At 43.6% G+C, this 23,822-nt stretch overlaps 1 protein-coding gene across 2 annotated transcripts in view; it reads left to right on the top strand.

The window, feature by feature from the left end:
* The first annotated feature begins 18,918 nt into the window (after positions 1 to 18,918).
* Positions 18,919 to 23,822, top strand: part of LOC148773064 (E3 ubiquitin-protein ligase TTC3-like) — a 128,635-nt gene continuing 123,731 nt past the window's right edge. The window contains exon 1 of one of the 2 annotated variants that reach the window (XM_088834496.1): positions 18,919 to 19,030. The gene's annotated coding sequence lies outside the window, so the exon portion shown is untranslated. The remainder of the gene's footprint in view (positions 19,031 to 23,822) is intronic. The other variant, XM_088834497.1, reaches the window with a different exon arrangement.

Here is a 23,822-nt window from a genome sequence, read left to right as displayed (position 1 = left end):
TCATGTATGGATGTGAGAGTTGGACTGTGAAGAAAGCTGATCGCTGAAGAATTGATGCTTTTGAACTGTGGTGTTGGAGAAGACTCTTGAGAGTCCCTTGTACCGCCAGGAGATCCAACCAGTCCATTCTAAGGGAGATCGATCCTGGGTGTTCATTGGAAGGACTGATGCTAAAGCTGAAGTTGCAATACTTTGGCCATCTCATGCGACGAGTTGACTCACTAGGAAAGACTCTGATGCTGGGAAAGGTTGGGGGCGGGAGGAGAAGGGGACGACCGAGAATGAGATGGCTGGATGGCATCACCGACTCTGTGGACACGAGTTTGTGTGAACTCCGGGATTTGGTGATGGACAGGGAGGCCTGGCGTGCTGTGATTCACGTGGTCGCGGATAGTCGGACTCGACTGAGCGACTGAAATGAACTGAACTGAACTGAACTGAATCTCTCTGATGTTTGATATGCTGTCTAGTTTGGTCATATTTTTCTACCAAAGAAAAAGCATCTTTTAATTTTATGGCTACATTTCCAATCTGCTGTGATTTTGAATACATTTCCACACCCCAAACCCCACTCCTGGCCAAAAAAAAAAAAAAAGGAAAGAGAAAGAAAAGTCTCTCATTCTTTCCATTGTTTCCCCTTCTATTTGCCATGAAGTGATGAGACCTGTTGACATCATCATTGTTTTCTGAGTTTTGAGTTTTATGTTATCTATTTCACTGTCCACTTTCACTTTCATCAATTTCTTTAGTTCGTCTTCCCTTTCTGCCATAAACATGGTGCCATCTCCAGATAAGAGATTATTGATATTTCAACTGGCTATCTTGATTCCAGCATGTGCTTATGCAACCAGGCATTTCGCATGATGTAATCTGCATTTAATTTACATCATCAGCATGTCAGTATATAGCCTTGACGTACTCCTTTCCCATTGGATGCAGACTGTTGTTCCATTTCCAGTTCTAACTGTGGCGTCTTGACCTGCATACAGATTTTTTCAGGAGGCAGGTCAGGTGGTCTGGTATTATCATCTCTTGAGGAATTTTTCGTAGTTTGTTGTGACTCAGAGTCAATGGCTTTGGTGTAGTCATTGATGCAGAAATAGACTTTCATCTTCTGGAACTCTCTTCCTGTGTTGCTGATGCAAAAGTTATTGACGATTTGATCTCTGATTCCTCTGCCTTTTAAAAACCAAACTTGAACACCTGGAAGTTCATGGTTTATGTACTGTTGAAGCCTGTTTTGGAGAATTTCGATCATTATTTTGCTAGTGTGTAAGAAGGCAATGGCAACCCACTCCAGGACTCTTGCCTGGAAAATCCCATGGACAGAGGAGCCTGGTAGGCTGCAGTCCATGGGGTCGCTAAGAGTTGGAAACGGCTGAGCGACTTTACTTTCTCTTTTCACGTTTATGCATTGGAAAAGGAAATGGCAACCTTCTTGCCTGAAGAATCCCAGGGACAGGGGTGCCTGGTGGGCTGCCGTCTATGGGGTCCCACAGAGTCGGAAACGACTGAAGTGACTTAGTAGTAGTAATAGTAAGATGATTGCAATTGTGTGGTAGTGTGAACATTCTTTGTCACTGGCTTTCTTTAAGGTTGAACTAAAACTGACCTTCCCCTTGTATAATTATGGGTCATTAATGTGTGTATATTACAAAACCCATCCCAATATTCGATTATGCTCACCGTCCACTTAATTTTTTTAAACTAATTTATGAAAAAGGAGTAAAGAAGATAAAATAATTCTACTTGGTGCTCTCTGTTGACCTAAATGTGAAGGAAGTCTAAAAATTCAGGGATTTATGTACACATAAGTGTCATTAATTTTGATATATTACAAAAAATAAGAAGATTGTATAATTTTTATAAAATAAAATTGCTTAAAGCAATATTACAAGTCAACTGTACCTCAAGCAGTGAACAAATAAATGTTTCCACCATTTGCAATATTTGAGTCCTTGAGTGCATGAAGATAAGTAAAATATTTCAGTTACAAGGTGACAGAAACATTAAACACGTGACGGTGTAAGTAATAATATGTGAATTTAGAAAAAGTGAGTTGAACTAGTTTGCATTTCCACCAACAGTGTAAGGTTCCTTAAAACACTGGAAATAGAACTGCCGTATGATCCAGCAATTGCGCTCCTTGGCATACACATTGAGGAAACCAGAATTGAAAGAGACACATGTACTCCAATGTTCATCGCAGCACTGTTTATAATAGCCAGGACACGGAAGGAATCTAGATGTCCATCTGCAGATGAATGGATAAGAAAGATTTGGTACATATACACAATGGAATATTACTGAGCCATTAAACGGAATGCATTGGAATCAGTTCTGATGAGTTGGATGAAACTAGAGTCTATTATAGAGAGTGAAATAAGCTAGAAAGAAAAACACCAATACAGTATACTAACGCATATATATGGAATTTAGAAAGATGGAAATGATAAACCTATATGCGAGACCACAAAAGAGACACAGATGGATAAAACAGTCTTTGGGACTCTGTGGGAGAGGGTGAGGGTGGGATGATTTGGAAGAATGGCATTGAAACATGTATATTATCATATGTGAAACGAATCGCCAGGTCAGGGTCAATGCATGCTAAAGGATGCTCAAGTCCGGTGTGCGGGGATGACCCAGAGGGAGGATAAGGGGAGGTAGGAGGTGGGAGGGGGGTTCAGGAAGGGAACTCATGTACACCCGGGGTCGATTCATGTCAATGTATGGCAAAACCAACCAATATAATATTGTAAAATAACTCAGTTCAGCTCAGTTCAGTTCAGTCGCTCAGTCCTGTCCAACTCTGTGCGACCCCATGAATCACAGCACGCCAGGTATCCCTGTCCATCATCCACTCCCGGAGTTCACTCAAACTCATGTCCACAGAGTCGGTGATGCCATCCAGCCATCTTATTCTTTGTCGTCCCCATCTCCTCCCACCCCCAATCCCTCCCAGCGTCAGACTCTTTTCCAGTGAGTCAACTCGTCGCATGAGGTGGCCAAAGTATTGCAGTTTCAGCTTTAGCATCAGTCCTTCCAATGAACACCCAGGATTGATTTCTTTTAGAATGGACTGGTTGGAACTCCTTGCAGTCCAAGGGACTCTCAAGAGGCTTCTCTAGCACCACAGTTCAAAAGCATCAATTCTTTGGCGATCAGCTTTCTTCACAGTCCAACTTTCACATCCATACATGACCACGGGAAAAACCATAGCCTTGACTAGATGGAACTTGGTTGGCAAAGTAATGTCTCTGGTTTTTAATATGCTATCTAGGTTGGTCATAACTTTCCTTCCAAGGAGTAAGTTTCTTCTAATTTCCTGGCTGCAATAAGCATCTGCAGTGATTTTGGAGCCCTAAAAGATAAAGTCTGACCCTGTTTCCACTGTTTCCCATTTCCCATGAAGTGATGGGGCCAGATGCCTTGATCTTCGTTTTCTGAATGTTGAGCTTCAAGCCAAACTTTTCACTCTCCTCTTTCACTTTCATCAAGAGGCTTTTGAGTTCCTCTTCACTTTCTGCCATAAGGGTAGTGTCATCTGCATTTCTTTTATTGATATTTCTCCCAGGAATCTTGGTTCCAGCTTGTGCTTCTTCCAGCCCAGAGTTCCTCATGATGTACTCTGCATATAAGTTAAATAAGCAGGGTGACAATATGCAACCTTGATGTACTCCTTTTCCACTTTTGGAACTAGTCTGTTGTTCCATGACCAGTTCTAACTGTTGCTTCCTGACCTGCATACAGGTTTATCAAGAGGCAGGTCAGGTGGTCTGGTATTCCCATCTCTCAGAATGTTCCACAGTCTCCTGTGATCCACACAGTCAAAGGCTTTGGCATAGTCAATGAAGGAGAAATAGATGTTACTCTGGAACTCTCTCGCTTTCTCCATGATCCAGCCGATATTGGCAATTTAATCTCTCATTCCTCTGCCTCTTCTAAAACCTGCTTGAACATCTGGGATTTCACGGTTTACATATCGCTGAAGCCTGGCTTGGAGAATTTTGAGCATGACTTTAGTAGAGTTGAGTAAAATAATTAGCCTCAAATAAAAATAACAAAAATAAAATAATAAAAAAAAAAGTGAGTTGAAAGTCGTTATCTGAGCCTATTCAAAATGGACCATGATTGTTCAAGTTACCAACTTGTATCGTAGGTCAAATATTTCTTCAAGGATGATGTTCTAATAGAGACAGGACGGACATAGATCTGCAGATCTTAGCTCAAGATTATTAGTGAAGTTGGAAATACAACTCCAACCACAGTCACACGTTCAATGGTGTGTACTAGAATATATGTTGCTCCCATTGATTAAGACTTTCTAGGCCTTCTACCCTAGGGCCAGGTAGTGAAAGGCAGAACTTCGGGATAGGCAAAAGGCTGTGTATTGCAGAGGCACAGTTCCCTTGATGGAGCCATTCACTGAGGCCTTCTGCAGGTTTCGAAGAAGTAGCCAACATGTCCGATGCTCACCTCCATGATCTAAAGTTTGTGGCCAACTATAGGGGTAACAGTCTACGACACCCAGCCCTCTTCTGGATAGTATGAAAAGACCGAGGCCCAACTGTACTTCGGGCACCTGACTCCCTCATTAAAATGACTGGACAATGCATGAGAACCTTGGAAAGAGAAGGACACAGAGAACAGATAGCTTCCCCTTCAGCTGGGACTGGGCACTGATGGGAGACCCAAGACCAGACATTGAGATCTAGCCTGAACCCAGACAAGATAACCAGCCTTCAGAAAGAAACCTTCCTCTTAACCAGGATGTTGGATGATGAAAGTCATTTTAGAATACTTCTTTTCAGGATACGGATTGATATTTGCTTCAGTACAGTTTTACAGAAACAGTATTACCTGACCGTGACTTTACCTCAACAACAGAGGATCTGACAACAATATAGTTTCAACACCTAATCACAACCCTCACTTACATTTCCTCTGAGTGTGCTGTGTTGAAAGCTTTGAGGAGTTTGGTGTAATTAAAGGCATAAGCCACACATCTTGCATTGTTCTGCAATGAAAACCTCTAGTATTTAAATGCCAATCTTTGGAAATAACTTAGCCTAATAATATTGAGTATTTTTAGCAGTAGCATCTTATGTCTCAGTTATGTGGATGAGAGAGAGTGCCTCATTTCAAAACCAAATTCTCTCATGTGTACATGAGAAGACTACCCTTTTCCAGTACAAAACAAATTAGCTGGTGCACTGGGATGAACCAGAGGGATGGGATGGGGAGGGAGGAGGGAGGGCGGTCAAGATGGGGACCGGGGCGGATTCATGTCAATGTATGGCAAAACAAATACAATATTGTAAAGTAATCAGCCTCCAATTAAAATAAATACATTTAAAATAATAATAAAATAAAAACAAACTAGGAAACACCGATGGTTATCCCAATTATCAAGTTAATTAAGGACCAAATTACTGTGACAGATGTCATCAGGTCTATTTGAAGAATAATTATAACTTTGAAAATATTGTAATGAACTGATTTGCTAGTATACATGTATAATATATATGTATTTTGACCTTACAAAAATTTTGTCTTTTGTATATGTGCATCACAGTTTGGTTTAATACTTATACAAAATAAATATTCTTCTTTCTCTAATGTCTTTATGTAGAGGATATCGAGGTTGGCAAGAAACTCTGAATCTTGTTTACAGTTGTATGAGTCCCAAACAACCCATTTTTCTTAACAATCTGCATTCTGAATTGGGTAGATCTGATTAGTGGGGTGAACACTCAGAGACACATTAGAATACAATAGTAACAAGTGAAAAGAAGAAAATCAATATTGTAGAATAATTTTGTCCTCTCAAAATGTATATTTTGAAGCCGATGGCATCACCGACTCGATGGACATGAGTTTGAGTGAACTCCGGGAGTTGTTGATGGACAGGGAGGCCTGGCATGCTGTGATTCACGGGGTCACAAAGAGTCGGACATGACTGAGCTACTGAACTGAACTTACTGTACCTTTTACAGTGTCAAAACTGTGAGCAATGTATAATTTCTTTCTGAACCTTTTTGCCAATAGGGTTTTTAGGTAGATATTTTGATACACAGAACTGGGTTTTTATAAGTAAAGAAGAGAAGACACAGAAAGAACAGAGACATTTATATGTGAAGACAAAGCCATGTGATGATGTGCCACCATCCAAAAGAGGACCCAGAAGAAAGCAAATCTGGTAACCCTTTGATTACTGGCTAGGTCCCTGGAACATGAGGAAACATTGATTGAAGCTACCTGCTTTATGGCATGCTGTTACAGCAAACCTTGAAAAGACTGATACCACTACCTCTTGAAAATAAGCTTTCAAGTTCAAAAGAAGACTACAGTTCATATCCAGGTTCTCACGGAAAGGAAACTGTTAAAGAACTCTCTGACCCATAAACTGATAATGCTTCAGAATTTTAATGGGAAAAATCCCATGCTCCATTGCAAAGAGAAGTATAAAGTACTTAGGAATAAATTTACCTAAAGAAACAAAAGACCTGAATATATATGTCGAACCTAAAACACTTCAGAAATAAAGATAATAGAAACAGACAGAGAAATATGTCAGGTTCTTAGATCGGAAGAATCAATATGTGAAAATGAGTACACCAGCCAAAACACCATAGGTTCACCGCTATCTACCAGTGTTGTTACTGTTGTTGTTTTTTCCACAGAACAAGAACAAAAAATTTCAACCTCTAATAGTCAAAGCATTCTTGAAAATGAAGAATGGAAATAGTGGGATCAACCTGTCTGACTTCAGGTTATACTACAGACCTACAGTCATCAAGAAAGAAAGGTACTGGCACAAGACAAAAATATAGATCAATGGAAAAATATAGAAAGCCCAGAGATATATCCACACACATATGGACACTTCATCTTTGACAAAAGAGGCAAAAATATATAATGGAGGAGAGACAACCACTTTAAAATGCCCTGCTGGGGAAAATGATCAACAACTGTAAAACAATGGCGCTAAAACACATTCTACCACCCTATACAACAATACACTTAAAATGGATTAAAGAAATAAAAATAAGTCTAGAAACTATATAACTCTCAGAGGAAAACATAGGCAGAACAGACTTTAACACGAATCACAGCATGATTCTCTGTGACCCACCTGAGTGATGGAAATAAAAACAACAAATATGGGACCTCATTAAACTTAAAAGTTTTACACAATGAAGGAAACAATACAAGGTGAAAAGGCAGCCTTCCAAATGAGAGAGAATATTAGTAAAAAAAGTAACTGACAAGAAATTAATCTCCGAAATATACAAGCAGCTCATGCAGTTCAATACCAGAAAAATAGGCAATCCAATCAAAACGTGGGACAAAGAACTAAAGAGATTTCTCAGAAGGAGACGTACAGATGTCTAACTAACACACGAAAATCTGCTCAACATCACCCATTATCAGAGAAACTCAAATCAATACTACAGTGAGGTAGCATTTCACACTGGTCAAAAAGCTACCATCAAAAACTGCCATCAAAAAACTCTACAAGCCAACAATGCTGGAAAGGGAGCAGAGAAAGGCAACCTTCTTACATTGTTGGTGGGAATGCACACTACTATGGGCACTATGGAGGACAGTGTGGAGATTCCTTAAAAAAAAAAAAAAACACGAAAATATAATTACCATATGACCCAGCGATCTCACTTCTGGGTATACAAACCAAATCAACTAGAATTCAATGAAACATATGTACTCCGATGTTCATTGCATGAAACAACCTTGATGCCTGGTTCAAAGATGAATGGTTAAGGATGATGCTATCCATATACACAGTGGAATATTCAGCTGTTAAAAAAGGGACACGATTGAGTCAGTGCGATGAGGTGGATGAAAGTGGAGCCTATTATACAGAGGGAAACAAACCAGAAAGAGAAACACCAACACAGTATATGAAATCTTATATATGAAATTTAGAGAGGTAACAACGATGCTATAAGGGAGACAATGAAAGTGACACATATATAAAGAAAAGAATTTGGGACTATGTGGGAGAAAGTGAGGGTGGGATGCTAGGAAAGAATAGCATTGAAACATGAAACACTGAAGCATGTATATTATCATATGGAGAACAGATAACCAGTTGAAGCTCATTACATGAAGCAAGGCATGCAAAACTGGTGCTGTGGGACAGCCCAGAAGGATGAGTCCATGAGATGGCTGACTGATATAGTAGTGTGGAGGAAGCTCTGACGAGAAATCAGTAAGCATGAAAGTAGTTCACTTGTATTACAGGAAAAAGAAAAAAAGTCTCTTTTTCTCTCAGCTAGCTCTCATTGACTCTATCCACTCATCGATACCCAGCCTAGCGGGGGTGAACCAGCTTGATCTCAAATCTAAACCGGACTTTCTAATGTCTGCCTTAGGCTCATGAGATGAATGCTTATGACTTCATTGCCATCCACATTTCTTTTACTGTAGCAATGAGTAGTCTAACCCACTGTGACTGAGGCCTTCAGATATGTCACTGTGAAGCCCATCCTTTCTTCTTTCTAACATCATCTCCATGTTCCCCTGAGCATCAGGTACCTCCATAAGTACTTCTTATCTGTTGCTCATGAAGACAATTGAACAACCCTCATGACCTCTTATCAATCTCATTAAAGTGTGAAATAGACAAATATGCCAAAAAGGCCTGGAAAACTTCACTAATACTGAGAACTCCTTCAGAAGAGGGAGTCTCAGCCTTCCTGATAAATTCTTGGTAAAGGTCACGTAACTCGTGGGAAAGAATATGAAGAATATGCTCACTCTTGCCATGGAAAGAAGTAGGTAATACGATGGAACTAATAACCCCTTTCATATGTGACATAAAAAAATGATGAGACAGCATAGGAAAGACAGGACTAAAAGCCACACATATGTGGGGGAAAGTTCTTGGGGTTCTTTTTTTCTACAACAGACCTGTTCAATGCATAAAGCAGTCTGCTCTTGGAAAGGAAGAGATACATATGGGTATCAAGATTATGATTTCCTCTCAGTGCCAGATCTTTCCGTTGTGCTCCTTACTGGTCTAGACAAGGGAAAACTTAAATTAGGATTTATCATTCCCAAATAGGAAAAGAAACGTCCCAGTGGACCAATTTCTATCAAGTCAAAACAGTGTCTTTATTTCATATACTAGGAAAGAAGTTTCAAATCTTGGATCGAGAAAAAGAAGCATAAGACCCTCCATATAGGCTACATTGTCGTTTATGTCTTCTTCTTCTTCTTTTTTTGAAGGTAAAGAAACAGCCAGTGGACTTTAATAAAGTCACAGAGATAATTTAGAAAAATGTTAAGCCCTTCAGTGTGAGTGACACAATGTCCTATGAGATAATAAAGGGAACACAATTGCACCTGACACTAAGTTCATGTATGTTTGTATGTTCAGTCTTGTCCAACTCTGCAACGAAATGGAATATAGAACACCAGGGTCCTCTGCTCATGGGATTTACCAGGCAAGATAGTTTCTTTCTGTGGCCATTTCCTACTCCACTGTTAGATGTATAGAATGAATAAAAACATTATCCATGATTTTCTTGGATCTATTTCAACACAAAATTAATTACACAGGCTCTTTGCTCCAGCGAATATTTCTGAAATTCCAAAGATACAATTGTGAATGAGAAATGGTTAAAATTTTGTGGACTCTCATGATCACAGCAAGCCAGATACAAATTAAAGAAAAAGGTAAACCTCAAAACCTGGCCTACCTTATAATTCAGTGAAGCTCAATTCAGTTCAGTTCAGTTCAATTCAGTCGCTCAGTCGTGTCCGACTCTTTACGACCCCATGAATCACAGCACGCCAGGCCTCCCTGTCCATCACCAACTCCCGGAGTCCACTCAAACTCATGTCCTACGAGTCGGTGATGCCATCCAGCCATCTCATTCTCTGTCGTCCCCATCTCCTCCCACACCCAATCCCTCCCAGCATCAGAGTCTTTTCCAGTGAGTCAACTCGTCGCATGAAGTGGACAAAGTATTGGAGTTTCAGCTTTAGCATCAGTCCTTCCAATGAACACCCAGGATTGATCTCCTTTAGAATGGACTGGTTGGATCTCCTTGCTGTCCAAGGGACTCTCAAGAGTCTTCTCCAGCACCACAGTTCAAAAAGCATCAATTTTTCGGCGATCAGCTTTCTTCACAGTCTAACTCTCACATCCATACATGATCACGGGAAAAACCATAGCCTTCACTAGACGGACCTTTGTTGGCAAAGTAATGTCTCTGCTTTTTAATTTGCTGTCTAGGTTGGTCATAACTTTCCTACCAAGGAGTAAGCGTCTTGTAATTTCCTGGCTGCAATCAGCATCTGCAGTGATTTTGGAGCCCAAAAAAATAAAGTCTGACACTGTTTCCACTGTTTTTCCATCTATTTCCCATGAAGTGATGGGACCAGATGCCATGATCTTTGTTTTCTGAATGTTGAGCTTCAAGCCAACCTTTTCACTCTCCTCTTTCACTTTCATCAAGAGGCTTTTGAGTTCCTCTTCACTTTCTGCCATAAGGGTAGTGTCATCTGCATATCTGAGGTTATTGATATTTCTCCCAGCAATCTTGATTCCAGCTTGTGCTTCTTCCAGCCCCGCGTTCCTCATGATGTACTCTGCATATAAGTTAAATAAGCAAGGTGACAATATACAGCCTTGACGCACTCCTTTTCCTATTTGGAACCAGTCTGTTGTTCCATGTACAGTTCTGACTGTTGCTTCCTGACCTGCATACAGGTTTCTCAAGAGGCAGGTCAGCTGGTCTGGTATTCCCATCACTTTCAGAATGTTCCACAGTTTATTGTGATCCACACAGTCGAAGGCTTTGGCATAGCCAATGAAGCAGAAATAGATGCTCTTTTGGAACTCTCTTGTTTTCTCCATGATCCAGCGGATGTTGGCAATTTTATCTCTGGTGCCTCTGCCTTTTCTAAAATCTGCTTGAACATCTGGGAATTCACGGTTCACATATTGCTGAAGCCTGGCTTGGAGAATTTTGAGCATGACTTTACTAGCGTGTGAGATGAGTGCCAACTTTGCGGTAGTTTGAGCATTCTTTGGCATTGCCTTTCTTTGGGATTGGAATGAAGACTGACCTTTTCCAGTCCTGTGGCCACTGCTGAGTTTTCCAAATTTGCTGGCATATTGAGTGCAGCACTTTCACAGCATCATCTTTCAGGATTTGAAATAGCTCAATTGGATTTCCATCACCTCCACTAGCTTTGTTCGTAGTGATGCTCTCCAAGGCCCACTTGACTTCACATTTCAAGATGTCTGGCTCCAGGTGAGTGATCACGCCATCGTGATTATCTTCGTCGTGAAGATCTTTTTTGTACAGTTCTTCTGTGTATTCTTGCCACCTTTTCTTAATATCTTCTGCTTCTGTTAGGTCCGTACCATTTCTGTACTTTGTCAAGCCCATCTTTGCATGAAATGTTCCCTTGGAATCTCTAATTTTCTTGAAGAAATCTCTTGTTTTTCCTATTCTGTTGTTTTCCTCTATTTCTTTGCATTGATCACGGAGGAAGGCTTTCTTATCTCTCCTTGCTATTCTTTGGAACTCTGCATTCAGATGCTTATATCTTTTCTTTTCTCCTTTGCTTTTCGCTTCTCTTCTTTTCACAGCTATTTATAAGGCCGCCTCAGACAGACATTTTGCTTTTTTGCATTTCTTTTCCGTGGGGATGGTCTTGGTCCCTGTCTCCTGTACAATGTCACGAACCTCTGTCCAGAGTTCACCAGGCACTCTATATATCAGATATAGTCCCTTAAATCTATTTCTTACTTCCACTGTATATTCATAAGAGATTTGATTCAGGTCATATCTGAATGGTCTAGTGGTTTTCCCTACTGTCTTCAATTTAAGTCTGAATTTGGCAATAAGGTGTTCATGATCTGAGCCACAGTCTGCTCCTCGTCTTGTTTTTGCTAACAGTATACAGCTTCTCCAGTTTTGGCTGCAATGAATAGAATCAATCTGATTTCAGTGTTTACCATCTGGTGATGTCCATGTGTAGAGTCTTCTCTTGTGTTGTTGGAAGAGGGTGTTTGCTATGACCACTGCATTCTCTTAGCAAAACTCTATTATCCTTTGCCCTGCTTCATTCCGGGCTCCAAGGCCAAATTTGCCTGTTACTCCAGTGTTTCTTGTCTTCCTACTTTTGCATTCCAGTCCCCTATAATGAAAAGGACATCTTTTTTGGGTGTTAGTTCTAAAAGGTCTTGTAGGTCTTCATAGAACTGTTCAACTTTGGATTCTTCAGCGTTACTTGTTGGGGCATAGGCCTGAATTACTGTAATACTGAATGGTTTGCCTTGGAGATGAACAGAAATCATTTTGTCGTTTTTAATATTTCATCCAAGTACTGCATTTCGGACTCTTTTGTTGACCATGATGTCTACTCCACTTCTTCTAAAGGATTCCTGCCCACAGTAGTAGATATAATGGTCATCTGATTTAAATTCACCCATTCCAGTCCATTTCTGATTCCTAGAATGTCTATGTTCACTCTTGCCATCTCTTGTTTGACCACTTCCAATTTGCCTTGATTCATGGATCTAACATTCCAGGTTGCTCTTTACAGCATCGGACCTTGCTTCTATCACCAGTCATATCCACACTGGGTTATTGATTTTGCTTTTGCTCCATCCCTTCTGGAGTTATTTCTCCACTGATCTCCAGTAGCATACTGGGCACCTACCAACTTCGGGAATTCCTCATTCAGTATCCTATCATTTTGCCTTTTGATACTGTTCATGGGGTTCTCAAGGCAAGTATACTGAAGTGGTTTGCCATTCTCTTCTCCAGTGGACCACATTCGGCTGTGGTCCATGTGATCAGATCTGTGATCTGTGATTATGATTTCAGTGTGTATGCCCTCTGATGTCCCCTCGAGATATCCCACGACCAAGGTAAGAGAAACTTGCTTAGTTTAACTAATTAAATGAATGAGTATTTATTGTACATCTGCTATATGCTGCTGCTGCTGCTGTTAAGTCACTTCAGTCGTTTCTGACTCTGTCTGACCCCATAGATGGCAGCCCACCAGACTCCCCTGTCCCTGGGCTTCTCCAGGCAAGAACACTGGAGTGGGTTGCCATTTCCTTCTCCTCTGGTATACGTTGCTGCTGGTGCTAAGTCACTTCAGTCGTGTCCAACTCTGTGTGACCCCATAGACGGAAGCCCACCAGGCTCCCCCGTCCCTGAGATTCTCCAGGCAAGAACACTGGAGTGGGTTGCCATTTCCTTCTCCAATGTGTGAAAGTGAAAATTGAAAGTGAAGTTGCTCATTCGTGTCTGATCCTTAGTGACCCCAAGGACAGCAGCCTATCAGGCTCCTCCATGGGATTTTCTAGGCAAGAGTACTGGAGTGGCTTGTCATTGCCTTCTCCGTGCTATATGCTAGGTGTGATGAAAAGGTCAAGGCTCTGAAGAAAAATGAGACATGGTGTCTATCCTCACAAGTCCTGTGGGCGACCGAAATGAGCCAGAATCAGTGGCAGGAACCTCCCGGACACTGTCTTATGTGACCCCTCTCAGACCCTTCTGAAGTGTGTGCCAAGATTATTCCTTACTCACAGATGAAAAAAACTAAGGCACAGGGAATTTAAGTCACTTGCCCAAGGTCTCAGAGCTAACAATTACTGAGATGGAACAACAACTCAGGGCATATATTCACCCTGGACTCCCAGGCAGGAGTCAGAGCACTGGTTAACAGCAGGAAGGGGAAGCAACGTATCTGGGGAACCCCATGCATCTTGGAGTGGCTGGGGCATAGGGTGGGAGTCTCCGAGCGGTGAGACACCAGCTGGAAAAGTGAATGGGTCCCAGCTCATGGAAGACTGTGGGCGAGGAACGTGAACTTTATGTTTTGGGCAAGGAGGATGATAATTGAGTATTTCTGGAAGATCCCCTGAGTTGGAAATGGCAACCCACTCTAGTACTCTTGCCAAGGAAATCCCATGGACCGAGGAGCCTGGTGGGCATGACTGAGCATGCACCCACCCACCCACCCACCAAGAGAAATAACCATCCAGGCTCCAGAGGTTTTCATCTGGGGAGTTCAGGCCTGGATCTCAAGCGTGCTGCTTTGAGAGCTGCGTCTAAGACGTTTCTGTGGAGGAGAGGCCACAGCAGGCGCAATGGCAGGAGCAGATGAACAAGCTGGGGGAGGAGAAGAAGTGCAAACAAAGAGGACTCCCAGGTTTTCAGAGTGGGGTCTAGTAATTTCAACCCTGAAGAGATTCTCCACACTGCACTGAGAGATTTCCCCCAAATACTGATCAGACGGCATCATTTGCCAGTTTTTGAACTTTGATGGCTTTAGAATAAAATCCAAAGTCCTTCCTAGCCTTTGTAAGATCTTAAAATGACCAGGCTCCTGCCTGTCCCTCCAAGGTCCAGTCCTTACACACTACGCTTCATCTCCAGACAGCGTCTCATGTCTGCACTTCACACAACCTTCAGACGCAGGGTAACTGAGCTTGTAAGTTAAGCATCTGCCTGGAATGTTCTTCTTCTGGCTCTTTCCGTGCATTTGATTCCTTAGCTTGCTTCCAACCTGGGCTCAAATGTCACCTTCAGAGAGCCTTTCCCCAGTGGGAAAGCTCTTCCAGCTGTGTCCCAGCTTGCTCTTCCAGCTGTGTCCCAGCCGCACACCACACCCTCTCACTCCCTTGCCATTTCCCTTTATTTCCTTCAAAGCCATTATCACAGTTTACAACTACGGTTATGGGTGGAATATTTGTGCCCCTCCCCCTAAATGGACTACATTGAAACCCTATCCCCATTGTGGTGGATTTGGAGACAGGGCGTTTGAAAGGCAGTTAGGTATAGGTGAGGTCATGAGGGATGGGGCACCATCATGGGATCAGTGTCCTCATGAGACCCGGAAGAGATCAGGGCTGTGCGCTCTGGTCCTCCATCATGTGAGGACACGGCAAAACAGTGACGGTCTGCAAACCACATCAGGGCCTTTACCGAGAACCCAACGATGCTGGCTGGCTTCCAGAGCTGGGACTTCCCTGCCTCCAGAGCTGAGAAATAATTCTATTGTTTAAGCTACCCAGGCACAGCCTAAACAGATTAAGACAGTTAGCTTTTTTTTTTAAATTATTTGTTTGGCTGTGTCTGGTCTGGGTCTTAGTTGAGGTGCCCTGGCTTCGCTGCTCCTCAGCATGTGGGATCTTAGTTCCCTAACCAGGGATTGTGCCCTGCATTGGAAGGCGGATTCTTAAGCCTTCCAGTGGTGAAGTCCCTACAATTAGCTTTTAAATTCAGTAAATATTTCAACATACAGAGAGACTCATGTAAGCCCTGTGTACCTACCACTATGCTTTATTAGAACTGCTGGGTACTGGCCTCTCACCTCCCTTATTACTTTCTGCCTCACTGTCTCAGGTTTGATGACCCCCATCAATTCCTTCAAACCACCAGGATCGTTAGGCTTTTGCACTGGCTGTTCTCTGTCTGAGAGGCTCTTTCTCCACATTGCCATGGCAACTGTCATTTTTTCTGTCTGTGCCTAAAACTCATCTGTCAGTGAGGCACTTCCTGACAGCTGTGCTTACAACAGCAAGCTCCTTCCATTCCTTACCCATTTTCTTGCTTAATTTCTCCCCAAGGTACACATTATCATCTGACATTCTGTATGTTTTACTTATGTAAATTGTCCATTGACCATGTCCCTCCCAGCAGAATACAGGCTCTGAGAGCAGGAAATCTGGGGCTGTTCGGCTTATCTCTGCTCTGTAACAGTGCCCAGCACATGGTAAGCACACAAGAAAAATTTGTGGAATCAATTTCTGGTTGTGGGTCCTGTTGGATTTAAGTCTTATTAAAACCATTGCTTTTATTTATTTGTATAGTTTCTAATCCTTCAAATACTCTATAGGACACAGATTTGCAAAAATGATGATGATGATGATAACAGGTCGTAGCTAACGTTTAATTGGGCTTCCCTGGTGGCTCAGCTAGTAAACAATCTGCCTGCAATGCAGGAGACCCAGGTTCAATGCCTGGGTCAGGAAATTCCCCTGGAGAAGGGAATGGCAACCCACTCCAGTGAAGTACAGGTAGCCCCCACTTTTTGAAAGTCCACTTTAAGCCATTTTGCTCTTGGAAAAGACCCATAGTAGTATGTTTTCTTTAACCAAAGGAAATCTGAAGAGGATTTTTGCTTTTACTAAAAAACTTTTCTGCATCTGTTTGGCAGGGAGCTGCGGGAGAGGCAGTGCGCACCCAGAGCAGGGAGAGAAGCTCGTCCGAGTTCCTTTCCCAGGGCTACACTCAGCATCTTAGCGCCAAGCCGCCACAGCTTTGAACTGTGTCTGTGAGCATCTTTACCTGAACTGAGTATCTGTATCAAATTGAGCGCATGAGCTCAACTTCTTTTGTGCATTAGTTAGCAAATGTACCTTTCATTTTATACCATTTTGGCTCTCCAAGGTTTCATAAGAATGCATGTGTCTGAAAGTTGCTCAGTTGTGCCTGTCTCTTTGCCCACCAGGCTCCTCTGTCCATAGAATTCTCCAGGCATGAATACTGGAGTGGGTAAGCCATTCCCTTCTCCAGGGGATCTTCCTGACCCCGGGTTTGAACCCAGGTCTCCTGCACTGCAGGCAGATTCTTTACCACCCAAGCCACCTCTAGTTTCGCGGGGAATCTGTACTTACAGTTCCTATGTTACTCATTTTTCTAAGTGCTCTGTGTAAATGATGGCAACTTATCTTTACAACAGATATAAAGAGGCACCAAGTGACATCAACCCAGTGTGCCGGGGTCGAAATTTCAGCTTTATCATTTAACAGTGGTGGGACCTTGGGCACATTATTTAAGTCCCGTGTGCTCAATATTCTCATCTGCAAATGAGGACACTAATGACAATTTCTCTCTCACAGGACTGTCTTATGCTTCCTTAGCTTTTGACAGACATGACCACCCTTCCACAGATGAGGCATCTGAAGAATCGAAGATGCAAACAGTCCTCCACAAAGCAAATCTGTGGAGGAGTCAGGATTTGGACTCAAGCTATAACTTCTTCATAGACTGCCCTAGTCAACAGCTTGATGGGTTATACTGATGCAGTTAGGGTTCAGAAGCACTGCCATTCCATCTCCCTGGTTTCCACAACATTCTCAAAAGTTCTGGGCACCCACTTCTCTCCTTAATTCTCAGATCCTTCTAGGGAGAGACATGAGGCCTGCTGTATGACTCTGGGAATATGGTGTCTCAGTGAACAAGCTTTCTGATCTGTAAAAATGGGACCATCCCAGGATGTGAGGTGCAGCTGACTTCTGAAGCCTGATTCCTTTTCCTCCCAAGCTCCCACAGCTGCACTGGGGACACACCAGATTACTCCTCTCCAAACCTCACCATGCCTCCTTCAAGGCCTTCCCACTTCTTCCTTCTTATTGTTGAAGATAAAGCCCCTGGGAGAAAAATTAACTCTGACTTTATTTTTCTGACTGCACTGCCTCAGCGCCTTGTGGGATCTTAGTTCCCTGATCAGGAATCGAACATGAGCCTTGGTAGTGAGAACTCAAGAGTCCTCACCACCGGATCGCCAGGGAATTCCCTGAATTTCCATTTTGATCTCTTATCTCTTCACTAGGTTCCCATGGCAAGTATCACAGTGTATTAATTGAGATTTAATCTTCTGTCTTGTCCACAAAACCAAGACCTTCTTTAGGGCAGGGATCAGGCTTCATTCCCTCTGCAATCCTTCCTGGAGAGGCACTTTTGAAGATTTGTTGAGATTAAATCTTTCAGGCTCATGTCTGGCATATTGAACACTCTGAAGAGACAAGAGTTCTCTTCAGGTTTTCTCAAAAAGAGACAAAGGTAGAAAGAATCACAGTTCACGTGTGCACATTCTACTAACAAACGGAGTAATTTCTTTGTACTTGAATATCAGAGACAGGCCCTGGCCATCCATCAGGAGAGTACTTACTGAACTCAAATTGGGAGCTTAAGAAAAGAACAAAGCCAGAAATCGCTCTTTCTGGCAATGGCGACGGTGAATTTTCCACCATTTTCCCCGTGGCTTTAGATATTCTGTGGGGGAAAACAAAAACAAGTCATCTGTCAGTGATCCACTCATTTTCACTATGGGTCTATTATAACCTCACCGGTTTGCTATGGGCACGGCCTCTGCGTTTCTCCAGTAAACCAAAGAGGAGACACCTGCGCACTGACCTCCGGCACACACCTGCTTGCACACGTGCACACAAGCACCCAAACGTTGCCTGCACGAGTTGCAACCAGCCCCCCAACCTCACGTGAGCGCGCACATCCTGCAGTGAAAGGTGTGGGGAGGCAAAGGGAGAGCGGGGCGTGAGGACTGAACGCCACCCCAGCTCTGCAGGCTCCGCCTCCGTGAGAACAGGGAAGGAAGGGCAAGGCGGGATGGGGGGCCCGCGCGCAAGGGCCCTCCCACTTGGGTCTCGACACCCAGAACTGGGCCCTGCCCTCTCGTAGATCAATTTTCTCATTCGAGTCCCGCCCCGGGTTGCGGGGTGGCACTCGACCTTGGGTCCTACAAGCGCCGACTTCCCCCGCCGCTGCCCGTTCGGCCACCCCAGGGCCGAGGCTTCGGCGCAGGAGGGTGAGAGAGGCCAAACAGCGAAACGCCCGGTCGCCACGGAAACCCTGCCCGCGCGCAAGCGCACCGCGACTCGGGTCAGTCAGCCGCTCGGGAGCGCGGGGGCGAGCGTAAGATCCCGGGGCTTGCAGCGGTGGCGGGGGGGCGCGGCGTGCGCGACGGCGCGTGTGCGTTGCGGCTCACGTGACGCACGTTCCCCGCCCCCCCTCCGCCGCTCACGCCCTCGCGCCCGCGCGCCCGGCGGCTGACGTAAAGGGCCTGAGGAGGCGGCCGCGGCTGCCTGCGTCCGAGGCTCGCGGGCTGCGAGCTCGCGTGAGTGCACAGCTGGAGCGCGGCTGGGCTGCCGGATGTGTCAGCGTGTCGCGCAGCAGCCGAGATGCCCGGGGCGAGCAGCCCGCTACACCCCGTCCGTGGGTGTGTGGTGAGTGTGGGTGTGTGCGCGTCGCCCCGCGTCGTGGGCTGCGGTGCTTGCAGTGTATGTAGAGGGGAATGGCGCCGGTTCGGGGGGTGTGAGTGTGTGTGGTGGGGGCAGCCGCGGCCGCTGTCGACGACCCCAGTAGGTGTGTCTCTTTTGTCTGGTTTCCCTGTTCTGCCAGTGTGGGCGCCTCGGGGCCCCTGTGCGAAGGTGGCAGAAGCCCCTGTGTGTGTGCGGCTCCCCCGCCGCCCGCGCGCGCTCGTCGCCGTCGGTGCGCGGGTGACACCCCCGCTATCCTCGGCACGCGAGCTGTCTCCCCTCCCGGCCCCTTTGTGTCCGTGCCGATTCTTTCCGGCCCGGGCGTGGGCGCCGCGGCTGTGTGGGCGCCCCCTCCGCCTGGGTGTCACAGGCCCCCTCTCGGGGTGCTCGCCGCCCACCCCGCCTGGGTGTCACAGCCCCCCTCTCGGGGTGCTCGCCCCCCAAGGCCCTCCGCGCGCGTGGCCGCGTCGCCTGCAGTCGTGACCCACCCCCGTGCATCAGCGCCCGCGCGGGGGTGCGTCCTCGCGTGTCCCCGCGTGCCTGGGTCCGAGCGAGCGCGTGCTCTCCGGGGTGCGGTTTTCGTTCGAGAGTGTTGGTGAACGTTCTTGCACGCCCCCCACCCCACCCCCCCCGCTCCGTGTTTTGCGTTCTTTACAAATGCGCCACCTGTTTTCGAGGGAATGGCTGCCGAGTGCGGGGAGGGGGTCGGGGGAGGGAGACATGAACGCAGTGCTCGCTGCGCCTCTTCGGAGCCTCCTCTCCCCCACTCTCCATCGCTAATGGGAAGAGGAAGCGACAGCCGCGGGTCCGGCTAGCTGCTCCTTAGTGTTTAGGATGTCGAGTCAGCCTGTTCTGGGGACGGAATAAGGGGCCAGGGGCCAAAAGTGGAGCTAAGGCGTAGGTGAATGTTGTTTGGTACCCGTGTGGCGTACCGTTTTTAGAGGCCTCCTGAGATGCCCAAAGATCTTCCATGGCAGACTTCTTCCAAAATATATATACACGACAGCTGGGCAAATACATTTATTCAAGCCAGTCTTAGACGTTCTTGATGATATTTAACGGTTCACATAAGTGTTTTGTGGCGTTCACAGAAATGACATCTTTTGGTTTCTGCCCAGGGTCCTGGCGATGGAAACAAGGTAGACAGCTTACAGGTTTCAGTCTTCCTTTAGGAGCAATTTCCTCGTAATTACAGCTCTGGTTAGGTACGTTTTGTATTGGAGGAAATCTGCGTTTTATCCTAAGGGAGATGGGATTTATTACAAGGCTTCACAGGGAAGGAAACTTGAAACACATTAGAAACCCAGCTGCTCCTCTTGCTCAAAGGTTCGTGCTCTGCGCTCAAGGGCTGTGTTTTTGGTCTCTGTTTCTCCCTGTTCATTTGCTCAATTTTCTTACTCTTGCCTAATTTTCTGGGATTTTGTTTCTTTTCAGTTTCTGGAAGATTTCACACATAGAATACAGAATGGGATCTAACCAATTCATGACTAAGATTTACAGATGTAATTATTTTGCCGAATTTACTTCAGATCTTCTTAATTTAATAGAACTAAAATGGCAAAATGTGGAGGTGCTCTCATTCCCGCCCCTCCTTTTCTAGAGGTAGTCACTGTGTTTAGGTTTGTGTATATCTCCTTGCATATTTTATACTTTGATCACGGTGAATCCATAAAGAATATATAGTGTGTATTTTAAACTTTAATGGTATTAAACAGTATGTGGCTTTTTGCAACTTGCTCTTTTTGATCAACATCACATTTCAGATTTACATGTGAATAAATTGGATAAATGTTTTTGGTTTGTTTTAATTGCTGGTATAGAATTCCATTGTATAAACGTATGAAAATTTACTGATCCGTTTTCCTACTGATGGACTTTGAAGGTTTTTGACTCTAAAAACAGTCCTGCCTTGAACATCTTTGTATTTGTCTGCTTTATGCACACGTTTGGAAATTTCTTGAGAAAATACACCTAATAGTGGATTTTGCTGCATAGTAGGATATATGCATCTTCAGTGTAACCAAATATCACAGAAGCTCTCAAAGTGGTTGCACTAACTCATCACTCTGACTGATACTGAGTGAAGACACCCGTTTCCTCACACTGTTGCTAAACCCTTTATGTTACCTGACTTAACATTTTTGCTTCTTCTTTACTGACCAGCCTCCTTATAACTTTAACTTGCAGCTAAATTTGGTTACAGCCACCTTGGCTTCTGCTCTGGCCCTGTGTAAAGCCTATGTTCCTATCTCACAGCTGACTCAATCTTTTATCTCATTAGGTTCTCATAAAATTAATTGCAGTGAACATTTATTTTGTACCTAATGTACTTCCTATGGTTGATGTAAGATAAAGATTTCCATGGTATGTTAGATGTACCTCTTTAGTGGCAGGTGAAGTGATTTAATTACTTTTTGCATATGATGAATGGATTTTTAAAAATCTTTTTTCCTCTTTAATGTACTATTTATACTTAATGCTTTCAAAATATATGTGTTGTGCAAGTTGTGAAGCAGGACAATAAAATGAATGCCTCTCAACCCACCAGTCAATCCAAGAATCAAAATGACCGATTTTGAATGTTACCATCCCCAGAGTGACTTCGATTGAATTGTGTGTCATTCTTTGTGTTTTAAAAATAATTTTATCAAATATGTGTATATCCCTCAACAGTATATTGTGTGGTTTCTATTGTTTTTTAATTTTAAAAAAGGAATACTGAATACAGTTTGTTGGGCTGGCTTATTTCACTCAATGTTACGTTTTTGAGAGTCACTGATATTCAGATAGACATCTCATTAATTTTCATGGCTGTGTAATATTCTGTTGGAGAATATAGCACAGTGTATGCATTCTTCTATTGATGAACATTTTGGTTGTTTCTAGGTTTTGCTGTTTTGAAGATTCTTACATATTTCTTCTGGTACACAGTTGCAAGAATTTCTCTGTTTTTCACACTGGGATAAATGCCTTCCAGGGAGGTAATAAAGATTTTCTGAGAGGTATTTGGGCACAAGTGATATTAATGAATCAATTTGTAGATCATTAAATTTCACGTGAATCCTTTCCTAAAATTAGTAATGCCTAAAGCCTGTGATGGAGAAGGAAATGGCAACCCACTCCAGTGTTCTTGCCTGGAGAATCCCAGGGATGGGGGAGCCTGGTGGGCTTCCGTCTATGGGGTCACACAGAGTCGGACACGACTGAAGTGACTTAGCAAAGCCTGTGATAGAAGCTTCCTCTTGGTTCTACTTGCCCACCTCCGCCTTCAGAGTAGCATTTCTGCCTTAAATTAGGAACGCATACCGCCTACTTGCATGGAATCTTACCAGGGTAATGTCCCAATTGAAAAACTCTCCATGGAACTAAAGGATAATTTAAAATACATGCAGCTATTAGGGAACATTTCTTTTAATGCAGACACTTTCCATCTCCTCAAGAGTTGCAGTTCCAATAAATGCAACTTTCATGTTTAGTTATCAGCATATATAGGGTTTCCCAGGTGGTGCTAGTAGTAACGAATCTGTCTGCCAGTGCTGGAGGTGTATGAGATACAGGTTCAAGCCCTGGGCAGGGAATATCCTCTGGAGGAGGGCGTGGCAACCCACTCCAGTATTCTTGCCTGGAGAATCCTGTGGACAGAGGAGCCTGGCGGGCTACCATCCATAGGGTCACAAAGAGTGGGACACAGCGGAAGTGACTTAGAGTGCGCGCACACACACACACACCAGCATGTATACTAGTTATCTTTTGATGAACTAACTCTTTGCTGTAATAATTACATTTTAAACCAATGGTATGTCAGTGTTATTTTAAAATGTCACTGTGATACTCTAGCAGTTCATCCTTTGCAATTAAAGTTAGGACTGAAATTTTTTAGATGTCATTTTAAAGTATGAGTGTAATCTTTAATAGCATTTATTGTGGTTCATGAGTAAAAAGAATGTTGAAATACCACTGTGGTATGCTGTTTACCAGAAGTGGAATTGCTGGACTATGGGGTATGAATGATCAACTATAAAATGATACCAAATTGTTTTCTGAAGTGGTTGTACCAGTTTATGCTTTGGTGAGCTATTTTGTCAATTTATGTACTTCGATTAGCATTGTGTTAAGAGTTATAGTTGATCTATATCCTTTGCAACACTTGTTACTTGTCTGGATATGAAATGTGCATTGTGGTTATAATGTGCATTTATTGATTGTTAATGACTTTGAACATCTTTTCCTTTGTCTGTGAGCCATCTATCTCCCTTTTATTCACAAAAAGGAAATAGATTGTTCTCACACACACACACACGCACAAATACCTGGTCATACCTCTCACCCTCTTTCTGTTGGGTTCTCTTTTAAAACTGTAACAGGTAACAGTAATTGTTTATTGGGTTGTATACATTGTAAATATCTTATTCCAGTTCCTGGTCTGTCTTTTTGCACTTTATGGTGTGTTTTGGTGAACAGAAGTTCTTAATTTTAATGTAATCTAATTGGAAATTTACCTTGCCCTGGGATCATAAAGACGTTCTCCTGTGTTTCTCTTTAAAAATTTTAAAATGGTGCCTTTTACATTTAAGTTGGTAATCCATATGGTACTGATTTTTGTATATGGTGTGAGTTAGTGATCCACATTCCTTTTTCCCTCCATGTGGCTACAGTTGACCACATACCATGTATTGAATTGCCTGTCTGTTCGCCAGTGATCTGCTGAACCACCTTTTTTACATGTTTAGTTTCTATATGCATGGATCTGTTTCTGACT

This window comes from Moschus berezovskii, chromosome Y (genome assembly GCF_049115385.1).
Source record: "Moschus berezovskii isolate FMDL1 chromosome Y, NW_MosBer_1.0, whole genome shotgun sequence".
Taxonomy (NCBI): Eukaryota; Metazoa; Chordata; class Mammalia; order Artiodactyla; family Moschidae; genus Moschus; species Moschus berezovskii.
Note: the sequence above shows the minus strand (reverse complement) of the source record. Positions and strands in the feature narration are given on the sequence as shown.